The sequence below is a fragment of the Octodon degus genome, unplaced genomic scaffold (assembly GCF_000260255.1).
Source record: "Octodon degus isolate 3935 unplaced genomic scaffold, OctDeg1.0 scaffold00184, whole genome shotgun sequence".
NCBI lineage: Eukaryota > Metazoa > Chordata > Mammalia > Rodentia > Octodontidae > Octodon > Octodon degus.
This window is the reverse complement of record NW_004524760.1, coordinates 4,157,511-4,176,204: the sequence shown is the minus strand read 5'-3', so window position 1 is coordinate 4,176,204 and position 18,694 is coordinate 4,157,511. Positions and strand designations below refer to the sequence as shown.

The window sequence follows — 18,694 nt, the reverse complement described above, 5'->3', positions numbered from 1 at the left end:
TTACATCTCATTTTGTATGTCTTCCCTTGTGTGTAGCCCATGTACAACAGGATGCTAGCCTTTACATGTCGGCTGCAGATCAGACTTGGGAAGAACAACTGTTTAAAGGACAATTTGCCTTATTAACCCTAAATTCTATTCCACTGGATAGTAACCTTGTAAGAGATTTTAAACCTACCATTCCTTTCTATATTCCAGAAGCTCATGTCCCTCCTTTGAGGAAGGTGATTTGGGCCCATGGCAGACTTACAGAGATACATACCATGGATGGGCTATACACAAATTTAATTATTCCTTTGTAGACTGGTCCCCTACAGGTTTCCTTCTAGGGAAAGACCAAGATTGGCACAAGATTTATTTTGTAGATTCCTCCTATATATCATGATTTCAGAGGCCTTGTCCAATGTTACATGGTTAGGTAGAGGCCTCAATCCTCTCATCTCTAAACTCATTATGAGTGACAAAACTGGGCCTATACAACATACTTTATGGAATCTAGACCTACCTTTTCATGGTAGACGCCTGCAGGCTGGGCATCTGCCACTGATAGTTGGAGGAAAAGTCAAAGCAGTATTACAAGGACATAGCTACATAAAGGTAAACATGTGCTTATGGTCCTCAAGTACTACTAGAAAGAGGGGCAACCAAATATGTTCTCATGTACTAATGTATCATGTATCATGCCTGAACATCCTTCCAATGACTCCACAGTGGTGATCATGGTCAGGATGCTTAGGGATTGGCTTCCAGTTAGTCTAACAGAGCCAAGGTGTCATTCACTTAGTTCTTTCTTGATAGAGATATTCATTAAAAGAGTTATCAATTGGACCAAGAAAAAATAAATAAATAAAAAACAAAGCACCCAGCAGGATAATTTAATATGTGAGTTTGGCTCAAAACAAAAAAGTGCCAAAAAGGTGGGACTACAAAGATAGTCAAACAAAAAATAAAAAGATGTCCCGAGGGCATCACAGGAGGTAGCAGGTTCTCACCCTTTGCAGGTCTAAAATCACAAGGCTAAGGGACTTTGCTTTGAGGAAAAAGCTGCAGAGCCCCATGTTCCAGAATGGAGGCAGCAGCCACACTAGGCTCCAAAATAGAAGAGAGCCTCACTGGATTCCAAAATGGCACCGACATAAAAAATTTGTTCCTCAGAATTAGAGTCAGAGTACTAAAAAATCCAGACACTCAAACCCTACAGCCAAGAGAGAAAAAGGCCTGGCTACTGCTCCAGCTGACAGCAGCCCTTGGCATCATCCGCGTGACATTGGTTTTTAGGTGCATAGAAAATGCAGGAGTTCTGAGGTTATAAAGGCTTTCACTTGATTTCAAAAGGCCTGGGAGGCTAGGCAGTGTGCCTCTGAGAAGGCAATGTATAAAGCTGTGAGTAAAAAGTCTATTCAGTAAAAACCTCAAAAGTTTTAAAAAACCACAAATATAGATTGTCTAAAGAGAGCTACAAAGAGAAGCAAAGCCAGCCCCTCAAAAAGTCATGAGAGCTACCAGCAGAAGAGCCAGAGGTGTGGAGCCATATAAGGCTTTTGGAGCTCATAACTCCTTACAGATTGCTTCAGATGTTCCACATAAAACTATAGAACTTAATGTTTGCCCTTCTGGATTTTAAACTTGCCTTGGTCCCAATGGTTTGTATCCTCCTATGTATACCTTTTAAAATGATAATGTTTAGGATGGCCAGATAGCTCAGAGGACTAAAATGTCTGCTTAGGTAGAGCACAGCAGTCAGGGTTCAATCCCTGGCATGCAGCGCCGCACCCCCTCACCCCCACCCCCATCCCCAGGGTGCTTTGAGACAGCGATTGAGACTGGGTGTGGTGGTACGCACCTGTAATCCCAGCACTTGGGAGGCTGAAAACAGAATCACTACAATTCCAATCTATGTATCAGACCCTGTAGACCATGTAGTCCCTATTCTAAATACATAAAGAAAAAATAAAATAAAATTTAAAAATGATAATGTTTATCTTATGTCTTTAAATGTTAGAAGTGTTTAACTTTTCATTTATACAGGGGCTCACAGGTAAGAGTTTGCCTTAGATCTTGAGACTTGGACCTGTTAGCAATGCTAAAATTGTTAGGACTTTGGCAACTCTAACAGAGAGACTAAAGTGCCTTTTGCATAAAGGGATGTACATGAGTTTTTCGGGGACCAGGGGCAAAATGTTATGCTTCTCATATAATATGATGTTAGTAGACTTAATAGTGATTCTTTTTTTTCAGTAGTGATTCTTAAGGACCACTAAAACTGTGTTATAATGTCCAAGTTATAAAATGTTAAAAAAAAAAAAAACAGGTCTTCATATCGGGAGACTAGTTTAAAAAATATATGTCTAGTTGCCAAGTTGACAAGGGGTGGATTGTAGTGCTTGATACATTGTGTCAACTTGGCTAGATTGGCTCCATGGTTTCACATCTTGGGGGGTACCGCCCCACAGGACTGGGAGGCACCCTAGGGTGTGACAGGACCTGCCATAGAGCAGGGAGGACAGGCCCAGAGTGATTCACCATAGGAAAAGGTATATAAAGGAGGTGAGAAAGGCTTCTGCGCCCCCTCCCCCACCCCACCCCCTTGGAGAAGTCCCAGTCTTTGTCCCCATACCTTGCAGCTGTGCCACTTCGGAAGAGCTTGATCTGTGCAGCCACATCACTTTGGAGGAGTTCTGTCCTTTGCAGTGGAGCACAGGTCTTCGCAGTCAGTGTAAAAAAAAAAAAAAAAAAAATCTTGATAGACACCGCAGGTGCTACTTCTCCTCTGCTCTTCATTGTTTTCTGTCACCATAAACTGCTGCCATTTGCCTTAGAGTCAACAAAATATAAACTAAAACCTCCGCAAACTGTGAGCTAAATAAACTTTTCCTTCCTTCATATTGGGTGATGGTATTTTGTCCCAACAACGATTTAAAAAAACAAGACAGGTGGTAATGAGAATCAGATGGTCAGCAGGGTGGGGCTGCCAGGATGGGGTGAGTGCCTCTGTAGGAAGAGGAGCAGAGCCAAAGCTTTCTTAGCCATGTGGGGACACAGATGAGGCTGTCATTTTTGCAAGCCAGGGGGTAAGTCGTTGTTAGTTACAGGCTCTGCCAGCCCCTAGAACTGGGAGTTGCTGCCTTCCGAACTGTGAGGAAAGAACATGGATGGTTTTTTTTGTTTTTTTTTTTAATTTATTTATTTTGTGTGTGTGTGTGGCCAGTTCAGCCCACCAGGGGGCAGGGCTGGCTGGCACGTGGTGCTGGGGGATTGAACCGCGGTCCCTGTGCTTTGCCAAGCTTGTTCTAAGTAGGTGCTTTAGACCACTGAGCCATCTCACCAGCCCCACATGGATGGTTTTAACATTCCAGTCTAGGATATTCTTTCTGGCAGCCTGACCTGACAGGGCCAGGGAACACAGTGACCTGGGAGCCAGGGTAAAAGCCTGCAGTGAAGATTTAAATGGCAGCCAAGGATCAAACTGGAATTAAGGGCCAAGTGTGCCCTCGTAGCATTGCTGCACTACTTTGTCCTCCTAACTATAGTCCCCCACACCTGGGGTGGGACACTTGGTTTCTCATGTGGTTTCTGTACTTCTCAACCCTTCCTGTTTGTGATGACCTCTGAAGCTAAATCCACACATTCTTCAAGATGCAAATAGAATGGATGGAGAGGACCATGACTTGATGTCAGAGACCTAAACTCAACCAATGGCTCATGTTACACCTGGAAACTTCTTTGACCTATGTCTTGGGCATCAATAAACATTGGGCTGGAGAGATAGTTCAGCAGTGTTAGCACCTGCACAGCAAGTGTAATGGCCCAAGTTCAACGCCTGGTACCAGGAAAAAAAATCCCAATAGACATTGGGCTCCCTGAGGACCAGTCCTTGCAGAAGATCAGAAAAAGCCAAGTGACTGTAGGGCTGTTCTAGGAGTTTTCAAGGGAGTTTCACAATTAATGGTCAATTGCCAGAATTAACCAATAATTTCACAGTTACTGAAACTGGTAGTAGGAACTGGAATCTATTTGTGGAGCTTGTCCTTTAGGGTTTTAATAATTGAAAGACTTCCATGAATCCTGATATGAGCCAAGTTCCAGGTGACCCAAAATTCCTTAGAACCCCTCCTTGGCCAGTAAGACCTCGTGTGGACCCTGGTCATGGATATCCAAGTCCACAATCTAGTCTGAATAACAAGGTCACCCGTCCTGACAATGAAAGCATAGTAGTAAGGGATCATTGTAACTCAGAACTACTAGCCATCCTCTCTTAACATGGAAACCAGCAATCACAAAACCTGCTAGAGAAAACCAGCATCACTACACATGTGCTCCCTGTGCATGAAGCCCCAGACAGGAAGATGTGCAGTGCTCCTGTCCACAGTGAAATGAAAGGCTGAGGGTCCACCATGATAGTAGATAAGAATAAGAACCTTTTAGGATCTGTTCTGATGAAAAGCATTACAGTTTATTTTTTTTAAGTTTATTTATTTTATTTATTTTGTGTGTGTGTGTGTGTGTGTGTGTGTGTGTGTGTGTGGTCAGCTCAGCCCACCAGGGGGCGAGGCTGGCTGGCATGTGGTGCTGGGGGATTGAACCGCTGTCCCTGTGCTAAGCTTGTTCTAAGGAGGTGCTTTAGACCACTGAGGCATCTCCCCAGCCCCAAAAAGCATTACATTTTAGAACAGCTCAGTGAAGCCCAAACTGTTTGTTGAAGTTCCCACGTTGCCCTCAGATGAAGAATAGATGCAACTTGGACTGCAAGTGAAGTCTTCCCTGAGTGAGAAGGTGCTTGGGGGCTCAGATGTGGCCATTAAGTAACCTCTACTCTTATTCACAAGCTGATATTTCACTGCACACTTGCAGAGTCCCACTAAGCAGATTCGTGTCTGAAATCATTTACTCCACTAAGATCTCCGCTTGCTCCCTCCTGAGATCCAGGGAACTCCATTCAAACCCCTCAGATCAATATGACACCCCAACTCCACATACTCAAAATAAGTATGCAAGGCACACACTTTTCCCTGGAAAATATCATTTTTTCCACTATGACACCATCTCACTTCACCCCTGTTGAAGTGAAATCTTTCCTTTTCTAGAGAGAATCAATCTATCTCCTCCCATCCTTTCTGCAAGCCATTGTATTTATCCTCAGTTGTCTTGAAATGCATCCTCCCAAGGGTCATGAAGAGTCCCTTTCCAGGGCTGGGAAGATAGCTCAGTAGAATAAGTGCCTGCTTCGCAAGCACAGGGCCCTGAGTTCAATCCCCGGTACCACACAAAAAGGAGTCCCGGGGCCAAGGAGATGGCTTAGGAGAATAAGCACTTCCTGGCAAGCGCAAGGGCCTGAGTTCAATCCCCAGTCTGGAAAAAAAAAAAAATCTACTATTGGCTGGGGGAGGAGGATTACCATCTTCTATGACCAAGCACATCTAGAGCACCATACGAAGAATGAAGCATGGGGCCCAGAGTGTGGACTGTCTGTGGGAGAGAGGCAGAGGCATCAGGGCTGGGTGGAGTGGGCATGAGAGAGGCATTCTGTGAACAGCTCTAGTGGGTAGAGAGACCTTCAACACAACTTCAACTAATGCAGCGAAATACCATTGCTGTGGGACTCCACCCAATTTATAAATTCTCAGACTCCCAGCACAGTGGGGGGTTTTAAATTTTTTATTCATTTTAATGAGAAAAAAATAACAAACAGGTTAGTAGGATAGTTACAATAATTAATACTTTGCATATTGTCTTTGTAGTAGTTATTCAGAAGACAAGATGCAGATATGATATCTTGTCTAAACAATATTAGTACAAACCTTTCTTCCCATTAAACTAAGACAAAGTAGCTGAATATCTATCCATATATATATATATTCCACTACAAAAAGGTCCTTTATTTATATCCCCCTTTTTTGTTTTGTTTTGTCAGAGATGGGTGTTCCATTGTTAGAGAAGCTATATTTGGAGAGGTCTTTAAAGGACCTTTTCATACTTGATGCCAGTTCAAATATTGTAGGTACCTGAATTCAGCAAAATAACCCAATACAGTCCAACAGTCCATAATACTAGTGGGTTATGGGCAGAACTAGTAATTGTCTGGAGTTGTTGACTTGAGCCTTTTGCAGCTCAGCATATCAATATGGCGTTACTTTTTATACCTTGTGATTATACATTTCTGCTGAATAGTTAAGACCAAGTCAAAGCAAGACCTATATAACTAAAAATGTAAATTCTGTATCTGACAAGGTCAGTCAAATCCCCTCAGGATTTACCCTGAAACATGTATAGCACCTTGTAGATCTTTTGTCAGTGTCAGGCATCTGGATGAATCACAGCCATTGCTTGACCAATTTGCTCTCTCCAGCACAGTGGTTTTGATGTGTTCTTCCTTCAAATCCTCATCAGTAAAACTTGTTTCATTTCCCTCCTGTCACCGTGCATCCCTCTGATCAACTTACCTGTAGAGTAACTTCAGAAATCAAGGGATATAATGCTTGTGGTGAGCAGATGATTGCTCGGAGAGCAGTGCTAGTGTCTTACAGGTGTCCACTGCTGGGACCTGTGCCTTCTCCAACATAGTACCCTTACATAGGACCTCCCTTGCTAAAGCCCCTGTTCATGAAGCAGTGACACAATACAGCCTACAGGACTGTTCTTTTTGGAAGTCAGAGTATATTGCTCATTGTGGCTTATTCTGTTTGTCACTTCAACTAATAATTATGGTTTTATACATTCCAATAGGCTTTTTTTTCTGGACCAGTAGAGTAAGAATTGCAAGGTGGAAAAGTTGTCTTTACCAGTAGTCCTAGATCTCAGATGCAGGTATAATCAAATGAGCTCAAATATCACTTGTAACTTCTGGCCATATTAGTCACCTTTTCATCACTGGAAAACATGAAGAGAAAATCTTCATTTTGGCTCACAATTTGAAAAGTTTCCTTCTGTGTTTGTCTGGCTCAAGGGAGAAGCCTCACAGCCGAGGCACAGAGGGGAGAGCTGCTCCACTGATGGCACCCACGTCTCTGGAACAAGTGCCTGAAGGAAGGGGCCAGGGTCCTGTGCAGTCCCAAGTCACAGCCTCATAACCTACCCAGTCACATCCAAGCATGTGCTTCCTAATCTCCTGGGAGTCACTCAAGCCAATGCAAAGGACAGTCAAGATTAAGCCACCAGGCTGGTCATGAATGGAAAGGTCTTTGGACTCTGCCCTCTCTGTGACCTTTCCTATAGAGAAACCCAGGACCAACATTGCTGAGCAAAAAGTCTTTCAGTTGGAAGGTCAAAACTAAGAAAAAGCATATGTAAATGTGTGAATAATGTTCATACCTAATATACATGTACACATATATCTATATAGATTTTATTTTTTTAATTTTTTATTTATTTAAGTGTGTGTGTGTGTGTGTGTGTGGCCAGCTCAGCCCACCAAGGGGCGGGGCTGGCTGGCTTGTGGTGCTGGGGGATTGAACCGCAGTCCCTTTGCTTTGCTAAGCTTGTTCTAAGTAGGTGCTTTAGACCACTGAGCCATCTCACCAGCCCCTAGATTTTAAATTAAAAAGCATTTACTGAACTTCACATGACAATGCCAATGCAGATATGACTCACTATATAACTGGAGATTGAACTGCAGGCCCTCATGCTGAGCTACATCCCTGTCCTCAGCTTTTTTATTTTTTAGTTTGAAAAGGCATTTTTTACTTGCTAAGATGCACAAGTTGGGCTCCAACTTGCAATCCTTCTCCATCAGTACCTCTCAGTGCTGGGATTGCAATTGTGTACCAGCATGTCCTGCCAGAAACGTGACCCTTACTGTGAAGGATGAGGGCCAAGGATAGAAGCTGCGTACTCCTTATGAGAGTCTGCTGCCTGATGACAAGAGGAGGGGCTGAGGCACTGATGAGGCTCTACGGAGCAGGTGCAAATACAGCTTAATATTAACAGAGAGGTCTGACTGCACAGAGATGATAAGAAATCAGGTGATTGCAGACTCATCAAAACCCAATCAGGAGGGATGGCGAGATAGCTCAGCAGACTAAGTGCCTGTGATCCCCAGTACCACATGCCATGGTGCCCCCACCCCCAGTATGCTGAGCTAGACACTGAGTGCAGGCATAGTGGTGCACACCTATAATCCCAGTTCTGCAAAGGCTGAAAACAGGAGGATCACTATGAGTCCGAGCTGCGCAGTGAGACCCTGTACCAAATGCACAACATTAAAATTTTTTTTTAAAAATTAAATCAGGGGCTGGCAATATAGCTCAGTAGCACAAGTGCCTGCCTGGCAAGCACAAGGTCCGAGTTTGATCCCCAAAACCACAAAAAAAAAAAAAGTGAGAGTTGGGCATGGTGGTGCACACATGTAATACTAGCACTCAAGAGACTGAGCCAGAAGATTTACTGCATGTTTGAAGCAGCCCTGTGCTACATAGTGAATTCAAGGACAGCCTGGATTAAATAGTGAGACCCTAAAAAATAAATAAATAGTGAGACCCTGTCTACAAATCTAAAATAAATAGATACATATATACACATACCATAACAGAAGAAATTAGGGGGGAACTACCTGCTCGGGCCCCCCTCCTGTCCCTCTCTTGGACAGGAGCTTTCTTTCTCTCAATAAATATATTCTGCTCATAAAAAAAAAGAAAAAAATTAGGGTTTCAGTGAACACGATAGGTGGGAAACACAATTTAGTAACAAATATTGGCAAGAATATGGAGAAATTGGAAGCCTCATACATTGTGGGTGAAATGATACAACCACCATGGCATACACTGTGGAATTTCTTTTAAAATTAAAAATCTGATCTAACAATCTCACTTCTGGATCTATTTCCTTAAAAAAATTGAAGACTGTTTCTTCAAATGACATTTATTCATGCATATTCTGAACAAAACAATTCACAAAAGCCAAAAGATGGAGGTAGTGCAAATGCCCATCAAAGGATGAATGAATGGATAAACACAGCATCATGTACTATACACCTATCATGGAATATTATTCAGACTTAACAGAGAAGGAAATTTTGTCACAGGCTACAACCTGAATGAACCTTCATATTGTGCTAAGTGAAATCAAATAATACCTAACAGAGAAGTGCTGTGTCTCCACTTGTGGGAGGTATCAATTTTATAGAGACATAAAATGGAAAAGTGGTTACCAGTGGTTTATGGTAATGGGGAAAGGAGAGCATCGCTTAATGAGTATAGAGTTTGGATTTTCAGGATGAGAAAGTTCTTGAGATCTGTTTCATGACAATGTCAATGCACTTGACACTGCTGAGCTACACACAGCAAGTAAAGATAAGGTGTTAAGTTTTGACTTTTACGCTATTTAAGGATTTTATTAAAGTTTCATTTTAACACTCACTTTTGTTGTAGAAACTGTTTAAATCAAAGCATTCTACTTTCTTTTGTTCCTGCTCTCTTTCATCTACTGAAAGCAAAGGAATATTATATATTACCCACAAGTACAATGATGGATAACGTCATACTGTTATTTTATATATGATTTTATATATGGCCAGTTTTTTTTTAATTTTATTTATTTATTTATGTGTGTGCGTGTGGCCAGCTCAGTTCACCAGGGGGCACGGCTGGCTGGCATGTGGTGCTGGGGGATTGAACTGCGGTCACCTGTGCTTTGCTAAGCTTGTTCTAAGTAGGTGCTTTAGACCACTGAGCCATCTCACCAGCCCCAATATATGGCCAGCTTTATATATGGTTTGATCCTAGAAGTTGAAATGGCAGAGTGGGAGGATTCCAAATAACTTCCCAGCATTTCTGAGATGGGCTTCGAATGCCATCCCTCAAATACATTTTCTCCCTAAGATGTCAGGAACTTTGGCTCTCTTGTGCTTGAGAAACCCCGATCTATAAGAAACATAGATATGTGACCCTGATACTTCAGCTTCCATGCAGTTACTGTCTCTGTATTCCCATCAAGTAGAAAGGACCAAAAGAATAATAGTAGGGCTGACCCCCCCCCCCAGCAGCCCAAGTTTCCAGAGCAACTGCCTGAGCTCCAGGAACAGTGATAGTCCATTCACATATTCTGTGGCCACCCCACCTACCCTGCTAGGACCTGGGGCATCTAGCCCACATGCAAGGTCACAGCACACACACTTCAGAGCATCAGTTATTGCTATGGCCAAGTACTAGCACTCCGAATCCCCTGGGCCCTTCACCTCACCCCTCCTGAGTCCATCCCACTATCTCCCTAACCCTACCCTTGAACAACCCAGCTGGATAACCTTGACTCAGACTCTCCTTTGGAGTCCTTCCAAGAGGTCCTGCCTGAAGCTCCGACTTTCAGATTGGCTTTGTTCTCTACTGGGTCATCACAGTTTGCCTACAAATACATTATCCCAGCTTTGTGATCAAGGAACAGCCACCAAACTCCTACTGTGTTTTATGCCAGCAAAGCAAATGTTTTTGACTCTTATGATCCATACTACAACTATCATATTAGCGTAGTAATTTTAACTTGTATTTATATTAAGTACTGAATGTCTTGGAGTATTTTATTAGATTTATTGGCCCAACATTATCCTTTCTTTGGTTTCATACTGGTGGTCAAACCTTGGGTCTTTGCTCTGAGCTCTCTCCCTGTTACAGTTTAGATCTACAGTGTCCCCAAAGGCCTCTTCATGGGACTTAAAGGTGATTGGATTGTGGGGATGCTGTGTGCTGTTGAAGGTGGGCCTGACTGCAAGACATAGGTCCCTGGAGCATGGCGCAGCAGTGTCTCCCACCACTGCTCCTGAGTCCTCTCTCTGCCGCCACCAGGCACGAACAGTTTTCCTGCACTGCAGGTCTTCCACGGTGACCCCTCTGCCTTTTTTGTGCTGACCACGAACTGACAGTGAGCCATGATATACCTTTCCTCCTTTAAATTATGGGTACCTGGTATGTTGTCCCAGCAACAAGAAAACTGACAGACTATCCCAGCGCCTTTTCTTTCTTTCTTTTTTTTTTAAGACAAAGTTTCAGTAAGTCACTATTTTGCTAAGTTGGACTTAAACTTTCAATCCTCCTGTCTCAGCCTCCCAGGGTGCTAGGACTACAGGTATGCACCAACAAGCCTGGCTGAACTTTTTCTTTGGGATAGTGATCTTTAGCCTTTTTATAATCAAAGAAGCTTTGAGAACTATTAAAAATGCCTGTAATCCTTGGTGCAAAACAAACCCCTAAATGCGTCTGTGAGACCAGGAGCTTCTCTATCACAGGCTCAACTCACCTTCACTGGGGTGTCAGTCAGCCCAGCTCCTGCCTCAGCTTCCCAAGTGCTGAGATCACAGGTGTGTACCACCACACCCAGTCCTTTTCCTGCTTGTATGCATATTTAGAATCTCTTAGAGGAGATAGGTCCCAGTCCTGTGCTATACTGAGTCCAGAAATTTTTTATTAACACACATTTGAAAAAAAATCCATTTGGCCCAAAGAGAATTTAAATTTCCTTCACAACTAATGTTTGAAGACAAACTGGGTAGGTTCAGTACACTCTTCAAGACTGCATCTCAGGGGACTTACAGGTTAGCTCAGTTGTTTAAGCACCTCCTGGGGCAAACCCAGTCAGGCACAGGGGACTGTGGTTCGATCCCTAGCTCCTTATGCCTTACCAGACCTGCCCTTAAGGCAGCCTGAGCCGGCCAAGAAAAAAAATCGCTCTCAACTCTGTTTTTTATTAATTTTATTGAGAAACAAATAGCAATGAGACAGTTGTAAAACAGATTAGTAGGACAGTTACAATAATTAATACATTGCATATTGTTGTCTTCGTAGTGGTTATTCATAGTACAAGATGCAGACATGATATCCTGTCCAAACACTATAAGTACAAATCTTTCTTCTCATTGAATTAAGAGAAAGTAGCTATATATCTATCCTATTTTGTATATATAGATATAAAATGATCCTTCATTTGTATCCCCTTTTTTTGTTTAGTTTTGTCAGAGATGGGTATTCCATTGCCATATAAATATTGTAGGTGGATGAATTCAGCAAAATAATCCAAGCTATCCAGTAGTCTATAATAGTAGTGAGTTATCCATAGGACTGGCAATGTCAGAAGTTGTTGACTTGAGCCATTTACAGCTCAGCATATTGATATGGCTTTATATTTTATACTTGGTTTTCATACTTTTCTGCTGGATGGTTAAGACCAAGATAAAGCAAGACCTATATAACAAGAAATGCAACTTTTGTATCTGACAAGGTCAGTCAAATTCCCTCAGGATTTATCCTGAAACCCTGTACCGTAGTGTGTAGATCTTTTGTCAGTGTCAGCCATGTGGACAAGTCACAGCCATTGCTTGACCAATTTGCTCTCTGTGAAAGCCTGAGAGAATGTTTTCTCTCCAGGTGACTCTCCTTAGGCACATTATATGTCATCAATTCTTCTCAACGTTAAAAAAAAAAAGACTGCCTCTCAGAGTTCTAGCTCTAACATAGTCAATCACAGATCTTATTCAATTGCTGGTTAGGCTTAGACTTTTTAATAATGTATATTTGATAAGTTGAAGCTTTTTTCCTGGATGTGTTATTCACATAAAGATCTGATATCTATAGCGACCACTTATTAGAACACTGCTGCTGGGGCTGGCGAGGCCTCAGGCACTGTGTTCACACCTTGCAACAGCAGCTAGAGCACAGCCTTCCCAGCAAGGGAGTGGGAACCAGGCCTCTGGAGCAGGGGCAGCCAACCCTGGCCTCCTCTATTGAAACCTAACCTACCTCTGTTTTGGGCTTTCACGGACAGTGAAACAAGAATGTGCCAGTAGCCGCTTCTCCCCCAGTTCTGACTGCCGTCTCAGGGTGCAGAGCTCTCTGATGGCCTCAGAGATGAGGCAGTCACCGCCTTTGGTACCAGTGATGAAGAAGGAGAAAAAATCAAAATGATCCAGCCACACAAGAGAGAGTGAGACAACGCTGAGCACATGAGTTGAGTCTCCTTGCACCTTCTGTTATTTTTCTTCCTCTTTTCCTCTTCTCCTGACATATGTAGACACCAGTGCTTGGAAATGTGATTCTCCTAATGACCAAGTGACGTGGTGACATTTAGTGAATATTACTCAGCACCATGGACTTTGCTCAGCACCTGCCTTAATGTAATTGCTTTAACTTAATCTGCACAATAACTTTAAGAAGTGGTTACATCCATTTCACAGGAGAGGAAGCATAACCTCCAAGTCCCTAGGTTACTAGGCTGTTTTCTCTATGCAGACAAAGATTGGTCCATTAGAACAGTGTCTTGCACATAGCTCACCATGAAATGTTTTTTGAATTAATGACAAATGATCCAATTTGCCCATGGGCATTCACCTGGACTGACACCAGGACTGAGCAAGTCTGAATCAGCTGCCTTGTCTGGTCCCCATGTTAGTTGTTCCTAAGTGTTAATATTTTTGAGAACCCCTGTGGTTTATTTATCCATGTCTTTCCCCAAAAGGAGACATGGTCATTATTCACAACACTTTTTATTCTTTCCTGTTGATCTGTATTTCTATATGAAATCATTTTCTTCAAGTGTAAAGAACATACAAGGATGGTGGTACATGCATGCAATTCTGACATGCAGGAGGCAGAGATAGGAGGATTGCACCACAAGTTTGAGGCCAACCTGAACTACATGGCAAGACCCTGCCTCCAAAAGAAAAGAAAATCTTTTTATATTTAGTTTTTAGGGCCAGTGAGATAGCTCAACAGATTAGGCACCTGCTTAGGCAAGCACAGGAACCAGGGTTTGATCCACGGTTCTTCATGCCACACCGGCCCCACTACCAGGCATGCTGAGCCAACAACCAAATCCCAGTGTGGTGGCCCATGCCTGTAATCCCAGCACTGAGGGGGCTGAAACCGGGGGAATCACTATAAGTCCGACGTGCATAGTGAGACCCTGTAAATAAATAAATAAATAAATAAATAAATAAATAAATAAAATATTTAGTATTTGTCTTAGATTATGTCAAATTAAATAAATTTATAATCGGATAAGGAATTTTAAGCCAGATATGGTGAACACCTGGAATCCCAGAATTCTAGGAGACCAAGGCAGGATGACTACAAGTTTCATCCCAGCATGGGCAGCTTGGCAACCTAGTGAGACCTTGTCACAAAATAAAAAATAAAAGGGGATGGCAATGTCACTCAATGCAAAGGTCCTAGGTTCAATCCCCAGGAGTAAATAAATAAATAAATAAGCAAATAAAACTCTTTATTAGAGTTCAATCTTAGGTGCCACAAAAAAACCAACTCTTTATTGGACTGTTTTTTTTGGGTCAAAGGCAGAGAGAGGCAGAGCAGGAATGGTTTGTCTGTTCCCCCTGTGTTCAGCTGGAAGACCTAGAACTGTCTGACTGTAGCGAGACTGAAGCATCAGCTTTGGGGAAGCTCGCCCCAGCATCCCGTGGGCTGCCTCCTCCAGGTGGGCTCCTGCCCACTAGGTCCTCCCAGGGAGCTTTTGTGTCTTCAGCGAGCAAGCAAATTCAAGGAACAGCAGATGTAAGCGGAAGCCGACTCTTTGGCCCTTGGTAAGGCCTGGCCTCTCTGCTCACACAGCCTGACTCTTGGGTGCTGGGCTGGACCCATGGCCTCCTCTGTGTGAGGCAAGCACTCACCACTGAGCTGCACCTACCACTGAGCCTCGCTGTCTGGATAGAGAGCAGGAAAGGGAAGGCAGACAGGAGTTCACAGGATTCATTTGTTTATTTATTGCAAACCTAGTAATTGTACACTATTTTTGAGATTCTGTTTTAGGTGCACTCCATGGTACAGAGTGACTACAAAAGACCTCCACCTGCCCCTGAAATGTGTTATCTTAGTGAAGACAGAAAACAGAGACGTATAGTGCGTGAGAGAGTGGTGGTGCTCAAGTGATAACCGGAGCAGAAGGCAGGGGGTGTGAGGTGGGGTCCAGGGAAGGGCTGGCACAGCCAAGGAGCCGAGGCCCAAGAGCAAGGTGAACTCCTCTCAGCCAGGAGCCAAGGAGCCAGGCCCTGAGGAGGGCTGGCAGGTAGAGCCAGGAGTCCCATATGACCAGAGTGTGGTCAATGGGGGAGAGAGGAGACGGCAGGTGAGAAGACCCTGACTGCAGGCCTCTGGGGCTGGGAGTCCAGGGTCCCAGCATCCAGGAGGGTAGGCAGGGTCTCTCCTGAGCAGAAGGGGGCTTGGAGAGCTGCTGAAGGCATTGCTGGTCCCTATGCCTGGCCAGTACGTTCTTAGACCTAAGGACCACAGTAACCATCATGAGATCCTCTAACCAAACATTCACTTGGCTGTGCCTGCACATTCACCCAGACTCATCCTCTTATACCTGTCCTCATACATTCAGGCAGTTAGAATTTTACTTATTCAGAAACAATTTGTCTTATTCTCTGACAGACCCAGGTATCTTTACCCAGAAGATTGTGTTGCCCTTCTTGCAAGGTACTATATTAACTTCTAAACCTGTCAGTCTCAACAATACTTTGTCTTGGGCCTGGAATATAGCTCAGTAGCACCTGTCTAGCAAGTGTGAGGTCCTTTATTCGATTCCCAGTACCAAAAACAAACCCCCAAAAATCTGTAGTTTAATTTAAACACGAAGTGCTGCTACTCTTGTTTTGACCACAAGGAGGCGCTCTCCTACCACTCCTATGCCCTGTTTCCCTTTGAACTCAAAAAGTGTGCTGAAAGGGAACTGGGGCCACCAAGTGACACTCATGCTTTGAGGAAAAGAAAGAAATGAGATTTTCTCTACCCACTTCATTTGATTTATGTCAATTTTTCCCTTTTAGCTCACACTTTACCACAGGGATCATTTAGCACAGGGCCAGACCTTACCCAAGACAACAGACATGGTGGAAGTTCTTGCTGGACACCCCTGGCCCCAAAGTGAAGCCTAAAGACATCAGGACAAAAAGTGATGGGCGCACCCTTCTGAAGCCTTCTTCTGCAAATAAGGTCTTGCCCTGACTAGAAGACCCAGCTCACTTCAGAAAGTGACCAGAACAATGAGATAAATGTGTTGTAAGTGGGAGCCTTGGGCGGGGGGGTCGGAGGATTAATGGCAATGTACATGCCTTTTATTGTAACTTAAAAATTTCAACATTTGCAGGATGCTTTGATCCCATACACACACGGTGCCATCTACTGTACACTTCTGGTGTACTAATACCATGAAGGTATCAGTAAAAATACTTGTCAGTGGTTTTTGTTTTGGTTTGATTTTGGTTTTGGTTTTTTTCAGAAAAGGGCTCACTATGTCGTACAGGCTGGACTTGAACCCTCAACAATCCTCCTGCCTTCACCTCCCAAGTGCTGAGATTATAGGTGTGCCACCATACCCAGCTTTTACCTGTCAGTTTTAAATCAAACATAGTTCCTTACCAGATTGGCTATTTCTTATTCAATGAATTGCTCTGATATATGAAATAATAATTCTAATGCATTTTTCCAACCTGCTAGAATAATTCACATAAATTTATGTACTTTGGATTTGACCTTCCTTTTTTATTATTCTTTTTATTTATTTATTATTTGATACACAGTCTCGCTATGCAACTGGGACTCAGAGTGATCCTCCTGTCTCAGCCTCCCCGGTGCTGGTGTTACAGGCGTGTGCTACCATGCATGGTTTTGGTGGCCGACACAGCATGGGGCCTGTGCTGCCAGGCAGGCACTTAGCCACTGTGCGATGTCCCCAGCCCTGATTTTCCCTTGAGTTGCTTCTACTCTTTGTTTTCTTTTTCTTTTCTTTTCTTTTCTTTTTTTCTTTTCCCCCGGAACCAGGGATTGAACTCAGGCCCTTGCAATTGCCAGGCAAGTGCTTATTCTACTGAGCTATCTCCCCGGGCCCTATTCTTTGCTTTCAACAGCAGCCATGACAGGTGGTGACTTCACATTGTCCAAACCGACGCAGGTTCTGTATGAAGAAGAGCTTGGCTCTGGGTCCTGGAATTTTGGAGAACAGTATATATACTACAGGATCTCCTTGGGAATTATCACTACAGTTATACACCTTGAAACCCAATATTTTACAAAACGAAGAGGCACTGATAATAGAAACAATAAATTGGGGATTAACTGTAGGTGACCAAAGTGACTGACATCTGTAGCATCAGTGTCATTTCTACAATGCTCGTTAGAAAGTTTGGGTTACAAGGAGGTGGGTAGCACAGACTCTGCTTAAACCAAGAGGAAAATGCCTTACCAGAATGCAAAGTTGACCAAGAACCAGAGGCCACCATCTAGCTTGGGCACAGTAATGACCTGAGGACCAAGACTACAGCACGAGGCCCTGTTCGTCCCCACAGACCCTTCCTATATGCTTTCCTTTCTCCATGGCAGGATTCCTGTGATCCCAGGCAACAACAGAACGTGCCTTTTCACACGTCCCCTGTGTGCGCTTGCGCTCTTACACACTACCAGCCTGAGCCTGGGAAGCAGGCTGGGAAGCGCCAGCATCTCAGGGACCATCTGGTGGAGGAGCTTCCTCTCTCGTCCTCGCACCTCCCTGGTCTCTTTCTCATTACCTCTCACTTCAGAAGCTTCGTCTCCACGCTCTTCTGGTTCCCTTCTCAGATAGTCCGTGAGCACAAGAACAGCAGTCAGCTCATTCCTGCCCTGAGCAAGAGGGGGCACTTCCTGTTTGCTTTCTTTTTCTTTTTCTTTTTTTTAAAAATTATTTATTTATTTGTTTGTTTGTTTGTTTGTGTGTGTGTGTGTGTGGCCAGCTCAGCCCACCAGGGGGCAGGGCTGGCTGGCATGTGGTGCTGGGGGATTGAACCGCGGTCCTTGTGCTTTGCTAAGCTTGTTCTAAGTAGGTGCTTTAGACCACTGAGTCATCTCACCAGCCCCTCCTGTTTGCTTTCTATGCATCTGTAGCAGTATATGCTTATGTTTCTGTTTATGTTGACTTTCTTTGTTTAAGTTGAATCACAGTGTATGCATTGTTCTGATACTTGCTTTTTTACTAAATGTGTTTTGGAGATCTTTCCATGCCCATACACCTTAAATCTACCACATTTACTCTGTAAATCATCATGCATGTGTGCTTGCTAACTTATTTTTCATTTTTTTGATATTAGTATATGTTTGTGATACATAGTGAATGCTTTCATCATGGGCATGTGATACTCATATATCTCAAATCATGAGTCCAAATTTATGTCACCACTTTCATGCTGATGGATATTAGATTGGTCGTACCTAATTCATAAGGGTTAATTTATGTGCACGCTTAACTAAGCTATGGCACTTATCAGTTTGGTTAAACACCAGTACAGGTATTGCTATTAAGGTAGTTTTAAAGATGTGATTAACAGGGCTGGCCAGATAACTCAGCGGACTAAAGGGCCTGCTTAGGCAAAGTGCAGCGACCCTTTGTGCTGTGCCAGCCCTGCCCCCAGGACGCACTGAGAAAGCAATTGAGACTGGGCTTCATGGCGCACCTGTAATGCCAGCGCTTGGAAGGCTAAAAACAGGAGAATAACTACGAGTCTGATCTACATAGTGAGACCCTGTAGACCGTGTACTAAATACCTTTTTTTTAAAAAAAAAAGATGACATTGCTATTTGTTTCTCAATAAGTTATTTTTTAAAAAGATGAGATTGGGGCTGGGAAATGGCTCAGTGGAATAAGTGCTTCCTTGGCAAGGGCAAGGGCCTGAGTTCAATCCCCAGTTCCGAAAAAAAAAAAAAAAGGTGAGATTAATATCATGATTGCTAAAAAA

General features: G+C 43.4%; 1 protein-coding gene across 1 annotated transcript in view; it reads left to right on the top strand.

Moving 5' to 3' along the window:
- Aaed1 (AhpC/TSA antioxidant enzyme domain containing 1) overlaps nt 1-18,694 on the top strand; it is a 42,342-nt gene that overhangs the window by 906 nt on the left and 22,742 nt on the right. The gene's annotated exons all lie outside the window — the stretch shown is intronic.